The sequence below is a fragment of the Hetaerina americana genome, unplaced genomic scaffold, assembly GCF_022747635.1.
Source record: "Hetaerina americana unplaced genomic scaffold, ioHetAmer1.1.p SCAF_147, whole genome shotgun sequence".
Classification (NCBI taxonomy): Eukaryota; Metazoa; Arthropoda; class Insecta; order Odonata; family Calopterygidae; genus Hetaerina; species Hetaerina americana.
In genome coordinates, this window is record NW_027286592.1 from 16,790 (window position 1) to 32,921 (window position 16,132).

The window sequence follows — 16,132 nt, forward strand, 5'->3', positions numbered from 1 at the left end:
ATTTAGTCGCTTTTAACAATACTATTAATTATTTATTTACACGTTACACTATTGTTTATAATTACCACAGCAACGATGCAACAATGTGGCTTATAACTTTCGATGAAAATTCAAGAAATTGACAAATTGTGTAGACCGCGGTTTATTTTTGATAAATAGTTACCACAGCAACGGAGCAACAATGTAGCCTATTACGTTTGATGTTTAAATCTATACAATTGATTAATATTTAAATCAAGGCACACTATTTTGTTTTATCATTACAATAGCAACAGCGCCACTGGTTTGACATTGACGATCGAAAATGTGATGAAAGAAAACATTTTCCGCCACATAATGGAAAATGAGGCCGCGCCCTTTAGATAAGCAATATTGAATTGTTTGTCACAATACATTTTTATACTGACATTGTACAGTTTGAGTTCGTTCAATAGTTCTAAAGTTAGTTTTAAACCATGAAGTGCTGCGTTGATGGATTTTAGTTCTGGGGTGGGAAAACTTTGGTCGATATCCCATGCTGGTATCACCACTCCTCCTTGTCCCGGGGTTGCATCCCTGAAGACCACGATGTCTTCCGTTGTTGGCCTTGGTAAGATCATTTTCCGGTTGAAAATTTCGGATTCTTATAGGATGTACCACCATGTCACGTTCCGTTGAAAACTTAAGACGACCTGATCGCAAACTATGCTGGAAAGTTCAAGTGTTATAATCTTATAATATTTTGTCTCTAAAATGAGCAAAATTGAATGTTGAAACTTATCAACTTACAAGAAGTGATCTTATTTTCCATATTATTACATTGTAAAAAGATCTAATTTCATATTTTTTTAAAAGATAATAGTTAAATAATTCGAAGCTACCCCCAAAATATTTTCGTTTGTTCACGTTATAAAGTCTTATGATTAATTTCAACTTAGCCAGAAAAGAATAATGGTTGAAACTTAAATCAGTTCTAGACATAATCTTTATTTATATATATTTAATTACAAAACATCGATTTTAGTTTTAGGTTCACAGCAAAAAATTAATTTATACAACCCACATCACAGAAATCAGGGATCTGTTCACAACGAAAGATCTTCAATTTCGCCCCAGGCAAACTAATTTTTTTCTACTAATCTATTATATTTAGTGAGTTTAAACTTATATAAATACAAATATTAATCTTTTGTACATATGAATAACCTTTCATAATTTCCAAGCCTATTTCAGAATAGCGAAAAGACCATTGTCTAACTAGACACTCCAAGCCTTAAACATCGTCTCCAAAAACAAAACAACGTCGTCTTGCGCATAATTTATGGATTAATTGTTCAACATTTACCCGGGACAAACTTCACCTGATGCATTTCTTGGGGTTTTTTGCTCGCTTTTGGACTGATTTCGCGGATGAAATTGGTTAATTTGGTAGCAATGAACAATAATCAAGCCTATTGAAACATCTTCCTTGCATTTTATTGAAATGAGAAGTGCACTTTTGATGCAAATTGAGGGGGGGTTGTCAATTTTAATCGCTGGATGAAGAAGAATACGAATTTCTTAAAATGAAACAAATGCCTTGGAAACGCCTTAAACATTGACGATAGAAACAGAAGAACGTCGCCTTGCGCTTAATTTATGGAATATTTGTTCAACAAGTACCCGCAAAAAAAATTAAACTGATGCATTTCTTGGGGTTTTTCCTTGCTCTTGGACTAATTTCGAGGTTTAAATTGGTTTATTTGGTTACAATGAACAACAATCAATCAATCCACTGCTTCTCGGGTATCGGCCCTAGGTTCGAAGTAATTGGCATATTGCGGTTCAATTCGCCAAAGAAACAGTGGATACATGGCCCTAGTAGCGGATGATGTGCATTTAACGTGTTGACGACGGGGGCGGCGGTATCCGAACCAACACTATTTTTCCCTTCCCAACGGTCTGCACGCCTGCAAATCCGTTGATTCCGAAAATGTGTGACCAGATGGGGATCTCCAATCGATGAAAGCAGGAGCTGTAAGGGCGGAGTGAACCCGGGCTGGAGAGGAATAAATATAATGCCAGCTAGCGACATCCAGAGGGTCGTACACCGCCCGTCGGATGGGACTTTGCCGAATCATGGCACCTCCGTGGCTTTGGCGCTGGACCGTAACCTTTCCTCGCTCCCGGCGGGGGGAAATTCCTGGTGCCTGCAACGTTGGGTCGCATTCCCTTCGTTTTACAGTCTATTTGGGGGGTAGAGTGTACAAACCCACCATCCTCCTCCCCAGTCCCCCCCCCTTTTCTACCTTTCCTTCCCCCCAATTTTCCTCCCCCCGGTCTAAGTGTATATATATGTTGGTCGCCTGTATGTCTGCACCTGAAGATGACGTTGTACGTCGAAACCCGAACCGTGTGTTTGTGAAATAAATCTGTGGAATTACAAAGTATTATTTTAACCGCTTAAGAATGAACAGATTCCATAAAATAACGCCTGAAACCATCGTTTATGGGGTAGAGTCTTTTGTGGTGCATTTTCGTGTGGTGGTGGTGTTTCACATTCTTGCTTGTTGTGTCCTGCCTTGCGTGTTGTAGGATGGCTTTCGTGCTATATCCTTGTGTGCAGTTTTTAGTTGTTTTGCGGTGTATGTGTTTGCATGAGTGTTGGATGAAGGGATTTTTGCATGAGTGTGTGCGCTGCTGTGGGTGTAATTTTCCGTGTTGTTTTTTGCATGTGAAATTTTTCGTTTTTACGGTTGGTGACCTAACACCCCCCGCCACACGCCCTTGCGGCGGCTTGAGGGGTATTACGTAGACGTAGTGATGGAGACGATGCGCAGTACCGCGGTCGGAGGGCATTAAAAGTGTGTGGAAATATAAAGTTTCTATTATTTTTTACCTTCATCACCTGCGTATTATCAAAGCCAACAAGGCACCAAATCTTGAGATGGACTTCGCGATAGAATATTGCAGGAATTAGGTGAAGTTTTTCCTCTGGTAAAGGCAATGAATCGATAACGAGACGAAGGTTGTGATTGATTTTGAGAGAGAGCAAGTTGTGGGAATGGGATATAAGGCTCTGTTGGGTTTAGAAAACAAGATTATTATCACTGTGTGCTCGACCGTTGGAAAATAACTGCAGGGGTGACAAGATTTAAAGATGTGAAGAATCATATGAAACTGCAATTGCTGTATTTCGACCTTCCGTGAGCTGCCTGGAAATGTTTCAAAGCCCTACTATACCCTCCTCCGTTCCCAAATAATTCCTTGCCAGCCTCGTGCCATTTTTTGCATGTGTGTGGGGTGTAAGTGTTCATGCATGAATGTATGCCATGTTTTTTTTATATATGATTTTGTCGTTATTGTATGCGATTTTTTTTTTTTTAATTTTTTCTTTTCTAAATTATGGGTGGTGTCCTAGCACCCCCCGCCACACGCCCTTGCGGCGGCTTGCGGGGTATTAAGTAGATGTAGATGTAGATCTTAGAGCCTCCAACACATTCTGGGCTTTATTCTTTCAGGCCTCATATCTCATTCTAAGAATTTCAATTCCCGATTGACAAAAGGCAACTTGATATCTCCTTGGGGCATTCTCATAATTTCCTTCCGCATAATCCTTATCTCCTTCTTCTTTCAAACCAACTGCATCTAGTTCGCATTGATTTTTCTTAGTGCTCTGGGCATGTCTTTTTATTTTCATAGCTGGTTGATCACTTTTCATAAGCTTGATTGAATTTTAATATTGCTCCTGCATATTCGCATTGTTTATTTTATATCTCATATTCTACGTCGAAGAATAAATTCTGTAATTTTTATTCATTAGAAATAAAATTACTGAGTTTATTGGAGTGTCGGTCATGTCGACTTAAATGCTATGTTATATGAGATGTAGCCCTTTAGTTCTAAAATAAATATTCGTTATGGTTTTATGGAAAATTCCGTAGTCTACAACCGTCTTGACACTCGTGGGCAGAATATATCAATTTTATTGATTGATCATGATATCCACCGTAAGTCTGAGATTTTTCATAATTTCAGGGATATGATTACGAACAACCGTTTAGTCCTATAATCGGCCAAGATTTTAAAATGTAATATTTAACTAGAGTTTATCTTCAGTTCATTAATGAGCCCCTAAGGATAAAATACCAACGGACACTGTAAAAGATAGGGAAACCACGAAAAACTGTCCTAAATACGAAACAGTTACGATAATATAGACTCGGTCTTGATTCATTTGATGTAATACCATTATTTAGCGTTAACTTATGGCCTAAGGGTCAAAGAATGTTACGAACTGTACGACGGACCATCGATTTAACTTTGTTTTTCCGAGGGAAATCCATTGTAATATTATACACACCAATTATGGTATTTTTGAGAGCTACCTCAAACCACCAAGCATCATATCAACGGTCTGCTTGACGGAATGTCGAGTGAAAACTATATAATATATATATATATATATATATATATATATATATATATATATATATTATATACGTATACTTAGTCGCTTTTAATTACACTATTAATTATTTTATTACAAGTTACACCATTGTTTATAATTACCACAGCAACGATGCAACAATGTGGCTTATAACTTTCGATGAAAATTCAAGAAATTGACAAATTGTGTAGACCGCGGTTTATTTTTGATAAATAGTTACCACAGCAACGGAGCAACAATGTAGCCTATTACGTTTGATGTTTAAATCTATACAATTGATTAATATTTAAATCAAGGCACACTATTTTGTTTTATCATTACAATAGCAACAGCGCCACTGGTTTGACATTGACGATCGAAAATGTGATGAAAGAAAACATTTTCCGCCACATAATGGAAAATGAGGCCGCGCCCTTTAGATAAGCAATATTGAATTGTTTGTCACAATACATTTTTATATTGACATTGTACACTTTGAGTTCGTTTAATAGTTCTAAAGTTAGTTTTAAACCATGAAGTACTGCGTTGATGGATTTTAGTTCTGGGGTGGGAAAACTTTGGTCGATATCCCATGCTGGTATCACCACTCCTCCTTGTCCCGGGGTTGGTAAAATCATTTTCCGGTTGAAAATTTCGGATTCATGTAGGATGTACCACCATGTCACGTTCCGTTTGAAAACTTAAGACGACCTGATCGCAAAATATGCTGGAAAGTTCAAGTGTTATAATCTTATAATATTTTGTCTCTAAAATGAGCAAAATTGAATGTTGAAACTTATCAACTTACAAGAAGTGATCTTATTTTCCATATTATTACATTGTAAAAAGATCTAATTTCATATTTTTTTAAAAGATAATAGTTAAATAATTCGAAGCTACCCCCAAAATATTTTCGTTTGTTCACGTTATAAAGTCTTATGATTAATTTCAACTTAGCCAGAAAAGAATAATGGTTGAAATTAAATCAGTTCTAGACATAATCTTTATTTATATATATTTAATTACAAAACATCGATTTTAGTTTTAGGTTCACAGCAAAAAATTAATTTATACAACCCACATCACAGAAATCAGGGATCTGTTCACAACGAAAGATCTTCAATTTCGCCCCAGGCAAACTAATTTTTTTCTACTAATCTATTATATTTAGTGAGTTTAAACTTATATAAATACAAATATTAATCTTTTGTACATATGAATAACCTTTCATAATTTCCAAGCCTATTTCAGAATAGCGAAAAGACCATTGTCTAACTAGACACTCCAAGCCTTAAACATCGTCTCCAAAAACAAAACAACGTCGTCTTGCGCATAATTTATGGATTAATTGTTCAACATTTACCCGGGACAAACTTAATCTGATGCATTTCTTGGGGTTTTTTGCTCGCTTTTGGACTGATTTCGCGGATGAAATTGGTTAATTTGGTAGCAATGAACAATAATCAAGCCTATTGAAACATCTTCCTTGCATTTTATTGAAATGAGAAGTGCACTTTTGATGCAAATTGAGGGGGGGTTGTCAATTTTAATCGCTGGATGAAGAAGAATACGAATTTCTTAAAATGAAACAAATGCCTTGGAAACGCCTTAAACATTGACGATAGAAACAGAAGAACGTCGCCTTGCGCTTAATTTATGGAATATTTGTTCAACAAGTACCCGCAAAAAAAATTAAACTGATGCATTTCTTGGGGTTTTTCCTTGCTCTTGGACTAATTTCGAGGTTTAAATTGGTTTATTTGGTTACAATGAACAACAATCAATCAATCCACTGCTTCTCGGGTATCGGCCCTAGGTTCGAAGTAATTGGCATATTGCGGTTCAATTCGCCAAAGAAACAGTGGATACATGGCCCTAGTAGCGGATGATGTGCATTTAACGTGTTGACGACGGGGGCGGCGGTATCCGAACCAACACTATTTTTCCCTTCCCAACGGTCTGCACGCCTGCAAATCCGTTGATTCCGAAAATGTGTGACCAGATGGGGATCTCCAATCGATGAAAGCAGGAGCTGTAAGGGCGGAGTGAACCCGGGCTGGAGAGGAATAAATATAATGCCAGCTAGCGACATCCAGAGGGTCGTACACCGCCCGTCGGATGGGACTTTGCCGAATCATGGCACCTCCGTGGCTTTGGCGCTGGACCGTAACCTTTCCTCGCTCCCGGCGGGGGGAAATTCCTGGTGCCTGCAACGTTGGGTCGCATTCCCTTCGTTTTACAGTCTATTTGGGGGGTAGAGTGTACAAACCCACCATCCTCCTCCCCAGTCCCCCCCCCTTTTCTACCTTTCCTTCCCCCCAATTTTCCTCCCCCCGGTCTAAGTGTATATATATGTTGGTCGCCTGTATGTCTGCACCTGAAGATGACGTTGTACGTCGAAACCCGAACCGTGTGTTTGTGAAATAAATCTGTGGAATTACAAAGTATTATTTTAACCGCTTAAGAATGAACAGATTCCATAAAATAACGCCTGAAACCATCGTTTATGGGGTAGAGTCTTTTGTGGTGCATTTTCGTGTGGTGGTGGTGTTTCACATTCTTGCTTGTTGTGTCCTGCCTTGCGTGTTGTAGGATGGCTTTCGTGCTATATCCTTGTGTGCAGTTTTTAGTTGTTTTGCGGTGTATGTGTTTGCATGAGTGTTGGATGAAGGGATTTTTGCATGAGTGTGTGCGCTGCTGTGGGTGTAATTTTCCGTGTTGTTTTTTGCATGTGAAATTTTTCGTTTTTACGGTTGGTGACCTAACACCCCCCGCCACACGCCCTTGCGGCGGCTTGAGGGGTATTACGTAGACGTAGTGATGGAGACGATGCGCAGTACCGCGGTCGGAGGGCATTAAAAGTGTGTGGAAATATAAAGTTTCTATTATTTTTTACCTTCATCACCTGCGTATTATCAAAGCCAACAAGGCACCAAATCTTGAGATGGACTTCGCGATAGAATATTGCAGGAATTAGGTGAAGTTTTTCCTCTGGTAAAGGCAATGAATCGATAACGAGACGAAGGTTGTGATTGATTTTGAGAGAGAGCAAGTTGTGGGAATGGGATATAAGGCTCTGTTGGGTTTAGAAAACAAGATTATTATCACTGTGTGCTCGACCGTTGGAAAATAACTGCAGGGGTGACAAGATTTAAAGATGTGAAGAATCATATGAAACTGCAATTGCTGTATTTCGACCTTCCGTGAGCTGCCTGGAAATGTTTCAAAGCCCTACTATACCCTCCTCCGTTCCCAAATAATTCCTTGCCAGCCTCGTGCCATTTTTTGCATGTGTGTGGGGTGTAAGTGTTCATGCATGAATGTATGCCATGTTTTTTTTATATATGATTTTGTCGTTATTGTATGCGATTTTTTTTTTTTTAATTTTTTCTTTTCTAAATTATGGGTGGTGTCCTAGCACCCCCCGCCACACGCCCTTGCGGCGGCTTGCGGGGTATTAAGTAGATGTAGATGTAGATCTTAGAGCCTCCAACACATTCTGGGCTTTATTCTTTCAGGCCTCATATCTCATTCTAAGAATTTCAATTCCCGATTGACAAAAGGCAACTTGATATCTCCTTGGGGCATTCTCATAATTTCCTTCCGCATAATCCTTATCTCCTTCTTCTTTCAAACCAACTGCATCTAGTTCGCATTGATTTTTCTTAGTGCTCTGGGCATGTCTTTTTATTTTCATAGCTGGTTGATCACTTTTCATAAGCTTGATTGAATTTTAATATTGCTCCTGCATATTCGCATTGTTTATTTTATATCTCATATTCTACGTCGAAGAATAAATTCTGTAATTTTTATTCATTAGAAATAAAATTACTGAGTTTATTGGAGTGTCGGTCATGTCGACTTAAATGCTATGTTATATGAGATGTAGCCCTTTAGTTCTAAAATAAATATTCGTTATGGTTTTATGGAAAATTCCGTAGTCTACAACCGTCTTGACACTCGTGGGCAGAATATATCAATTTTATTGATTGATCATGATATCCACCGTAAGTCTGAGATTTTTCATAATTTCAGGGATATGATTACGAACAACCGTTTAGTCCTATAATCGGCCAAGATTTTAAAATGTAATATTTAACTAGAGTTTATCTTCAGTTCATTAATGAGCCCCTAAGGATAAAATACCAACGGACACTGTAAAAGATAGGGAAACCACGAAAAACTGTCCTAAATACGAAACAGTTACGATAATATAGACTCGGTCTTGATTCATTTGATGTAATACCATTATTTAGCGTTAACTTATGGCCTAAGGGTCAAAGAATGTTACGAACTGTACGACGGACCATCGATTTAACTTTGTTTTTCCGAGGGAAATCCATTGTAATATTATACACACCAATTATGGTATTTTTGAGAGCTACCTCAAACCACCAAGCATCATATCAACGGTCTGCTTGACGGAATGTCGAGTGAAAACTATATAATATATATATATATATATATATATATATATATATATATATATATATTATATACGTATACTTAGTCGCTTTTAATTACACTATTAATTATTTTATTACAAGTTACACCATTGTTTATAATTACCACAGCAACGATGCAACAATGTGGCTTATAACTTTCGATGAAAATTCAAGAAATTGACAAATTGTGTAGACCGCGGTTTATTTTTGATAAATAGTTACCACAGCAACGGAGCAACAATGTAGCCTATTACGTTTGATGTTTAAATCTATACAATTGATTAATATTTAAATCAAGGCACACTATTTTGTTTTATCATTACAATAGCAACAGCGCCACTGGTTTGACATTGACGATCGAAAATGTGATGAAAGAAAACATTTTCCGCCACATAATGGAAAATGAGGCCGCGCCCTTTAGATAAGCAATATTGAATTGTTTGTCACAATACATTTTTATATTGACATTGTACACTTTGAGTTCGTTTAATAGTTCTAAAGTTAGTTTTAAACCATGAAGTGCTGCGTTGATGGATTTTAGTTCTGGGGTGGGAAAACTTTGGTCGATATCCCATGCTGGTATCACCACTCCTCCTTGTCCCGGGGTTGGTAAAATCATTTTCCGGTTGAAAATTTCGGATTCATGTAGGATGTACCACCATGTCACGTTCCGTTTGAAAACTTAAGACGACCTGATCGCAAACTATGCTGGAAAGTTCAAGTGTTATAATCTTATAATATTTTGTCTCTTAAATGAGCAAGATTGAACGTTGAAACTTATCAACGTACAAGAAGTGATCTTTTTTTCCATATTATTACATTGTAAAAAATCGAATTTCATATTTTTTTAAAAGATAATAGTTAAATAATTCGAAGCTACCCCCAAAATATTTTCGTTTGTTCACGTTATAAAGTCTTATGATTAATTTCAACTTAGCCAGAAAAGAATAATGGTTGAAACTTAAATCAGTTCTAGACATAACCTTTATTTATATATATTTAATTACAAAACATCGATTTTACTTTTAGGTTCACAGCAAAAATTTATTTATACAACCCACATCACAGAAATCAGGGATCTGTTCATAACGAAAGATCTTCAATTTCGTCCCTGGAAAACTAATTTTTTTCTACTAACCTATTCAATTTAGTGAGTTTAAACTTATATAAATACAAATACTAATCTTTTGTACATAAGAATAACCTTTCATAATTTCCAAGCCTATTTCAGATTAGCGAAAAATCCATTGTCTAACTAGACACTCCAAGCCTTAAACATCGTCTCCAAAAACAAAACAACGTCGTCTTGCGCATAATTTATGGATTAATTGTTCAACATTTACCCGGTAAAAAACTTCACCTGATGCATTTCTTGCGGTTTTTTGCTTTCTTTTGGACTGATTTCGAGGTTTAAATTGGTTAATTTGGTAGCAATGAACAATAATCAAGCATATTGAAACACCTTCGTTTGATTTGTGCGAACTGAAAATTCCAACTTTGAAGCCATTTGTGTGTTGGGGGGAGGGCGAATTTAAGGTTTAATCGCTGGATTAAGAAGGATACAAATTTCTAAAAAAGGGGAGAACTGCCCTTGAAACGCCTAAAACATCGTCTCTAAAAACAAAAGAACGTCGTCTTGCGCGTAATTTATGGATTAATTGTTCAACAATTACCCGCGAAAAAACTAAATCTGATGCATTTCTTGGGGTTTTTCCTTGCTTCTGGACTGTTTTCATGAGTTAACCTGGTTTATATGGTAACAATGAACAACAATCAAGCCTATTGAAACATCTTCGTTTGATTTGTGCGAATTGAAAATTCCAACTTTGAAGCCATTTGTGTGTTGGGGGGAGGGCGAATTGAAGTTGTAATCGCTGGATGAAGAAGGATACAAATTTCTAAAAAAGGGAGATTTCCCTATTAAACGCCTAAAACATCGTCTCTAAAAACAAAAGAACGTCGTCTTGCGTATAATTTATGGATTAATTGTTCAACAATTACCCGCGAAAAAACCAGGCCGTGGTTCGTCGTCGACCTCTTCCTTGCCCTCCACGAACATCTTGTGCCACCGAAAGATCATGTTTCTGGACATTACTGACTCCCCGTAAGCCTGGTTAATCATACCGACAGTGTCGGTAGACGATTTCCCAAGCTTTACCGCAAATTTGATGGAATAACGCTGCTCCAAAAACTTCGCCATCGCGTTCCGTGACGTGGGTCGAGCGTGGAGGTTCGCGTTAACAGAGCTCCTCACTACACCACAGCTCGGAGCCGACTGCCTTTTTCAGCGTCGCTTGCCAACATACCCCCCTCCAATCGCAGCCCGTCAGAGTGGTGCTGGGCGCGCCTGGAGCGGCGGGAAAAAATCAGTACACTTATTTTACGGTCGAACCCTGTATTATATATATATGTATTTAAACTACTCACAGAAATGTATCGAAATGAACAACAGTATGTAGTAATTGACTACAGGTCATGCTAATAAGACACATTGCAATACCCTTTGACATATTGCATCATCTCCTCAAGCAGCTATTCCATTGGATTCACTTTAAATAAAAACTTCAACACTTTCAATCCACTGATTCATGCAGCAGTTTTATTCCCCGTTTCCTTGGGTCCACCAAGTTAAAAAATTTCCTACTGCTACTTAATAACATCTATACTTAAGCAAAGCATTGTCAATGAATCAGTTATGGAATCACTCTTAGCTTTTATAGCCATTAAAAGTTATTTGAAATGTAAACCAACCTTGAATCATGCGTCCGGAATTCGAATAATCAGGAATTTGGTTCACTCGAAATATGTTTGTGGTTTTATGTAATAAGGTTGCAATTCTATCGCTGTGTGCTAAATGACACTCGTTGGCCCATTTGGTATTATTAAGTGATATGTAATGGGATTCTTTTTTACAATTCCCAAAGTTTGAGTCCGCTGTAACGCGATTGTTTATTTAATGATTTGCAACCTTTAGTATTAAACCTTAACAATCACTGTTTATTTAATGTCTTGGCAACGGTTCATAGCATAACTTTATTTGCAATAACTTGCCTGCATGTGTGTACATTCTTTCGTCTTTTTGGAGTGCTTTCAAGCGAATTACATGTTAATTTCTTGGTGGATTAACCGATATAATACAGTCACAGAAACGCAGTTGGCTGGTTAATAGCGAAACAGCAGGTATCTCGGTCGTAATATGATAATTGACAGTGTGGTTGCCACCAAATAGCAAGCAAGCAGTGTTGGAGTTGCCTACATTTCTTCTTGAGACGACCACGGCTTCAGTTCAACGAGTTTCTTCTAAATCTTCAACCAGTTCTCTTCTGAGAATTCTGTTTATACCTCCCCCCCTTTCTCCCGAGGCCTGGGTTTTCCATTTTCGCCCCAGCAGTACGCCAAGGGGGCCCACGGCGACCTTTCGTTCTCAAATCCCCTTGTATGACCCTCTCTCTCTCTCCCTCTCCCCTCTTTTGCTGGTAATTAGCCGTACTCGAACCTTTTCTTGACCGTGCCAAGAAATTAGGGCAATCGCCAAGTTTTCTTCTTGAAATACGAACGTGTGTATGTACAAGGCAAATGTATCATTTTCTTTGGAAATTTCGTTTTAGCCTCTTGTTTTCTTAACAATTACAAAGCGTCGGTGCATTTCTGGCAAAGGTCTTCTTTTCGGGTGAACATGAAGTGTGTAGAATGCAATAGGCATTTTTCATCTTCACAAAACGTAACGCATACCTCTTAGAATACCTCCAATGAGTCGAATATTTTTTCTCTTGTTAAATTGTCCGTTATCTTTAAATCCATAGCTCATGCAGTTTATGTACAATTTAAATTGAACTAGTAAAAAAAACCATAAACCCAGTAATCAACCCGATGGTCGGTTTAGTAGGGGGATTGTAGAGATGACACGGCACTAAGCCCTATACGGCGTGTGAAAATTAACACATCAGGGTATTAAGGGGGCCAGATCCTTTCCCTGTGCCGGTCTCCCTGGAAGACCTGGTACTCGAAAATTCACATGTCTAAGGCTCTGCCCAGAGTGCCTTGCACTGGAATCGAACCCGGGTCCCTCCTTTCAGTAGTCCAACGCTCTACCCACTGGTCTACCGAGACCTTAGAATTAAACCTTAGCAATCACTGTTTATTCAATGTCATGGCAACGATTCATAGCGTAACTTTATTTGTATTAATCCGATATAACGTATATATGTTCATTATTCCGTGTTTTCGGATGTTACAATAGCGTGCTCTCAATTGAGTAATTAGTCAATTTCTGTGTGGATAAACCGATATAGCGAAGCAACTAGTATTTTAGGCGTAATATGATAATTGTCGGTGATTGCCACCAAATAGCAAGCAAGCAGTTTTTGAGTTTTGAGTTTTCTTTTGGAGACGACATTTCTTCTTGAGACGACCACGGCGTCAGTTCAAGGAGTTTCTCGTTGACCCCTCCCCCAGTCCTCTTCTGAGAAATCTGTTCAAACCCTCGCCTTGGAATTTTCCATGTTCGCCTACGCAGTACGCAAGAGGGGGCCCACGGCGACCTTTCGTTTTAAAATCTCCTTCTATGACTGTCTCTCTCTTCGCCCTCTTCCGCTGGTTTAGCCAAGCCTCCGTACGCAAACCTTTCTTGACCATGCCAAGACATCAAGGCGTATTCAGGAAGTTTTCTTCTTAAAATCCAAACAAAGATACGATTGTGTACCAAATGTATTCCTTCGAAATTTCGTATTTGAATATTTATTTTCTCATCAATTTGGAGACGTTTGTGCATTCTTCGGAGGTCTCTTCAGTTAAAATTCGTCCAAACTGATTGCGAATGAAATCGTGATACCTATTGAAAAGGTAGATCTAGTTTAGTCGTACTAACATATTCAAATCCAAGAAGTGAAAGGCAGATGGCATAAGGACTGTTAATTGTGACCAGATACATTTAAAATGTAATTGAAGATGGAAAAAAGTTAAGATATAATGAGATTAAGACAGTGGATAATGCGTTATATTTGCGAACATCGCTTTCAGCTGCAATTTCACTCTGCTATGGATGTGGTAATTTTCAATAATAATCTATTTTTGGAATATCTTCCGGAAACACTATTGGTTTATGCCATTACGTTTTCGGTCTTTAAGCTGTGCAATAAATTATTAGTTTAAGTAATAACTTTGGAAAGGTGGTGTATATTCAATTTAAATTAGAAATATAATTTGCATCAGAACTATTTACTTGTATAAATAGTATTTGAAAGGTACCGCGTGTGTTAATTATTTGCTAATGAGTTGAATTATATCTTTTAAACAGAAGTTAAGAAGGAAATAATATTTTGGAAAACGATAACTCGTGGAAAATACTATTTGGGACCTTTCAGAAACCTCAAGTATATTTGATGTAGATCGCTTGTACTGATTGCTGTTTTTTATTATTATATGTGTATCCGTTTCGTTTTAATTCTTAGCTGAGGTGGTGTATTATTCTTAATTACTGTAGTCATAATCAGTATTTCAATCCTAAGATTGGTTTACTGCGGCCCTCAATTCTAATCTATTCAATATCCATTCCCCCAATTCTTGATACTTCTCTGTTTCACGTCCTTCTTAATTTGTCCTGTATGTTCATGTCTCTTCGTCTTCCTCGTGGATCTTCTTATTCATGAATTAGCGTTCTTATCTTGGGCTATTGTTCGCTTGATGTCCGTCGAACTTCTTACGTTCCATGTTACGAATACTGCTGGCCAGGTACGTAGATGAAGGATGTTCCACTTGCTCTAGTTTCACTCATCGTATTGTGATATGTCTCCATTCGGCTTCCATCTTCCGCACACATACAATGAGTTAAGTTTTATTCTTGTTGATGCTGATATTAAATATTCCCCCTGTACTAGATTGTCCATAGGGACTTTGAGAGTTGCTTGCAGGTGTCCTCATTCTCGCGTTTCCGCCGCCACTGCCATTGTCATGTGTGCAAACCTGAGTGTGTTGATGTCTTCTCCATTTACATTGACTCCTTTTATAACCAATTCCTACGTTTCTTGTATTGCTTCTTAAGTTGAATATTGCTGACGCGAGAATCTTATAATAATCAGCAGGTATTTGGTGTACTCTCTGGTGGCAAATAGGCTGGTATTGCCCAAGGGTACATCTATGTATGAATAGATGAGGTTTCATATTTGCTTTTGAAAGAAGTAAAAGAAACCAAACATGCATAAAATTGCTTCATAAGTTCAGTTTACCTCTTCTAGCCGATGTAAAGGTTTTTTTTCATTATTTGCAAACTTCACGTCAGGTGATTTATAACCATCATTGGACAACTACCGCAATCGTTTTTTCTGAAATTGTATAATACTCCGTCCCTTTTATGAAGGACTTCATTTCTAATTAATCTCTCCAGTGTTTACCAATTATTTGGCCCAACAGGGTTGAGCACAGTCAAAAATTGTCTTGTAAGACAGATATGATCCCCTCCACGGAAATCTTTAGTAAAAGGCGAAAGATTTATTCGCTTGAAGGGAATCCAGTATGACTATACAATGAAAACTGAACAACGCAATTTTAAATAGACTTCTGGTACACTTCGTGAGGTGACTTCTGTGGGAAATCAAAAATTCATTTCACTATATTAAACCATTATTTTGAATACTATAAAACCAATAAAATAAGTACAATGAACTTAATTTAAGGCGTTTCAATGCTTTTTACTCCATTTCACACTTAATAGTAATAGTAATAAAAAACTCTTGTGTCCGACAAATTTTGCGAAATAGCCATCTCGCGGAAGTTTAAAAACTTCCAAGAAATGACATTTCTAGAGAATATATTACTGCGTCAGTAATTCCTTTTGGAGCGACAAAACCTTAATACTTTACAGAGAATAAGAAAATTAAAGACAAAAGTTAAATATTTTAAATGATGAATTTATTGAGAAGGTCAGCTTGAGTATTTATAATGCCTACATTCATGTTCCACCTTATTCATTTAATTAAATTATTAGGGCAACCCATAGCGTTCAAGTTCTCGAAATACTTAAGCAGAGAGAGAATTTTTAGTTCCATTCCATGTCCCACGTAGTCCTGAAACCGAGTAGAAAGTTTGAATAACATTTCTAAGACGAGATCCACTCTTTTATACTCTGCATTGAGCCCTAATCAATCATTTTAATTTAGAATTAGCGCGGGTTTTATAGAAATAGACGTTGCATTACTATAAATGGAAAAAAACTTAAGTCTACGTGTATTCCAAGATCATATTTACATTCAATGACGTGTGTTCATTACGTGGGTGATTTACGGGTACATTCGTTGATAGGAGA

General features: G+C 37.5%; 1 non-coding gene across 1 annotated transcript; it reads right to left on the reverse strand.

Annotated features, from left to right (window-relative positions):
• Positions 1–15,229: 15,229 nt before the first annotated feature.
• On the reverse strand, positions 15,230–15,346 carry LOC139686683 (U5 spliceosomal RNA). Its single transcript, XR_011700532.1, has one exon. It is a non-coding gene; the product is annotated as a U5 spliceosomal RNA (small nuclear RNA).
• Between the last annotated feature and the right edge of the window lie 786 nt (positions 15,347–16,132).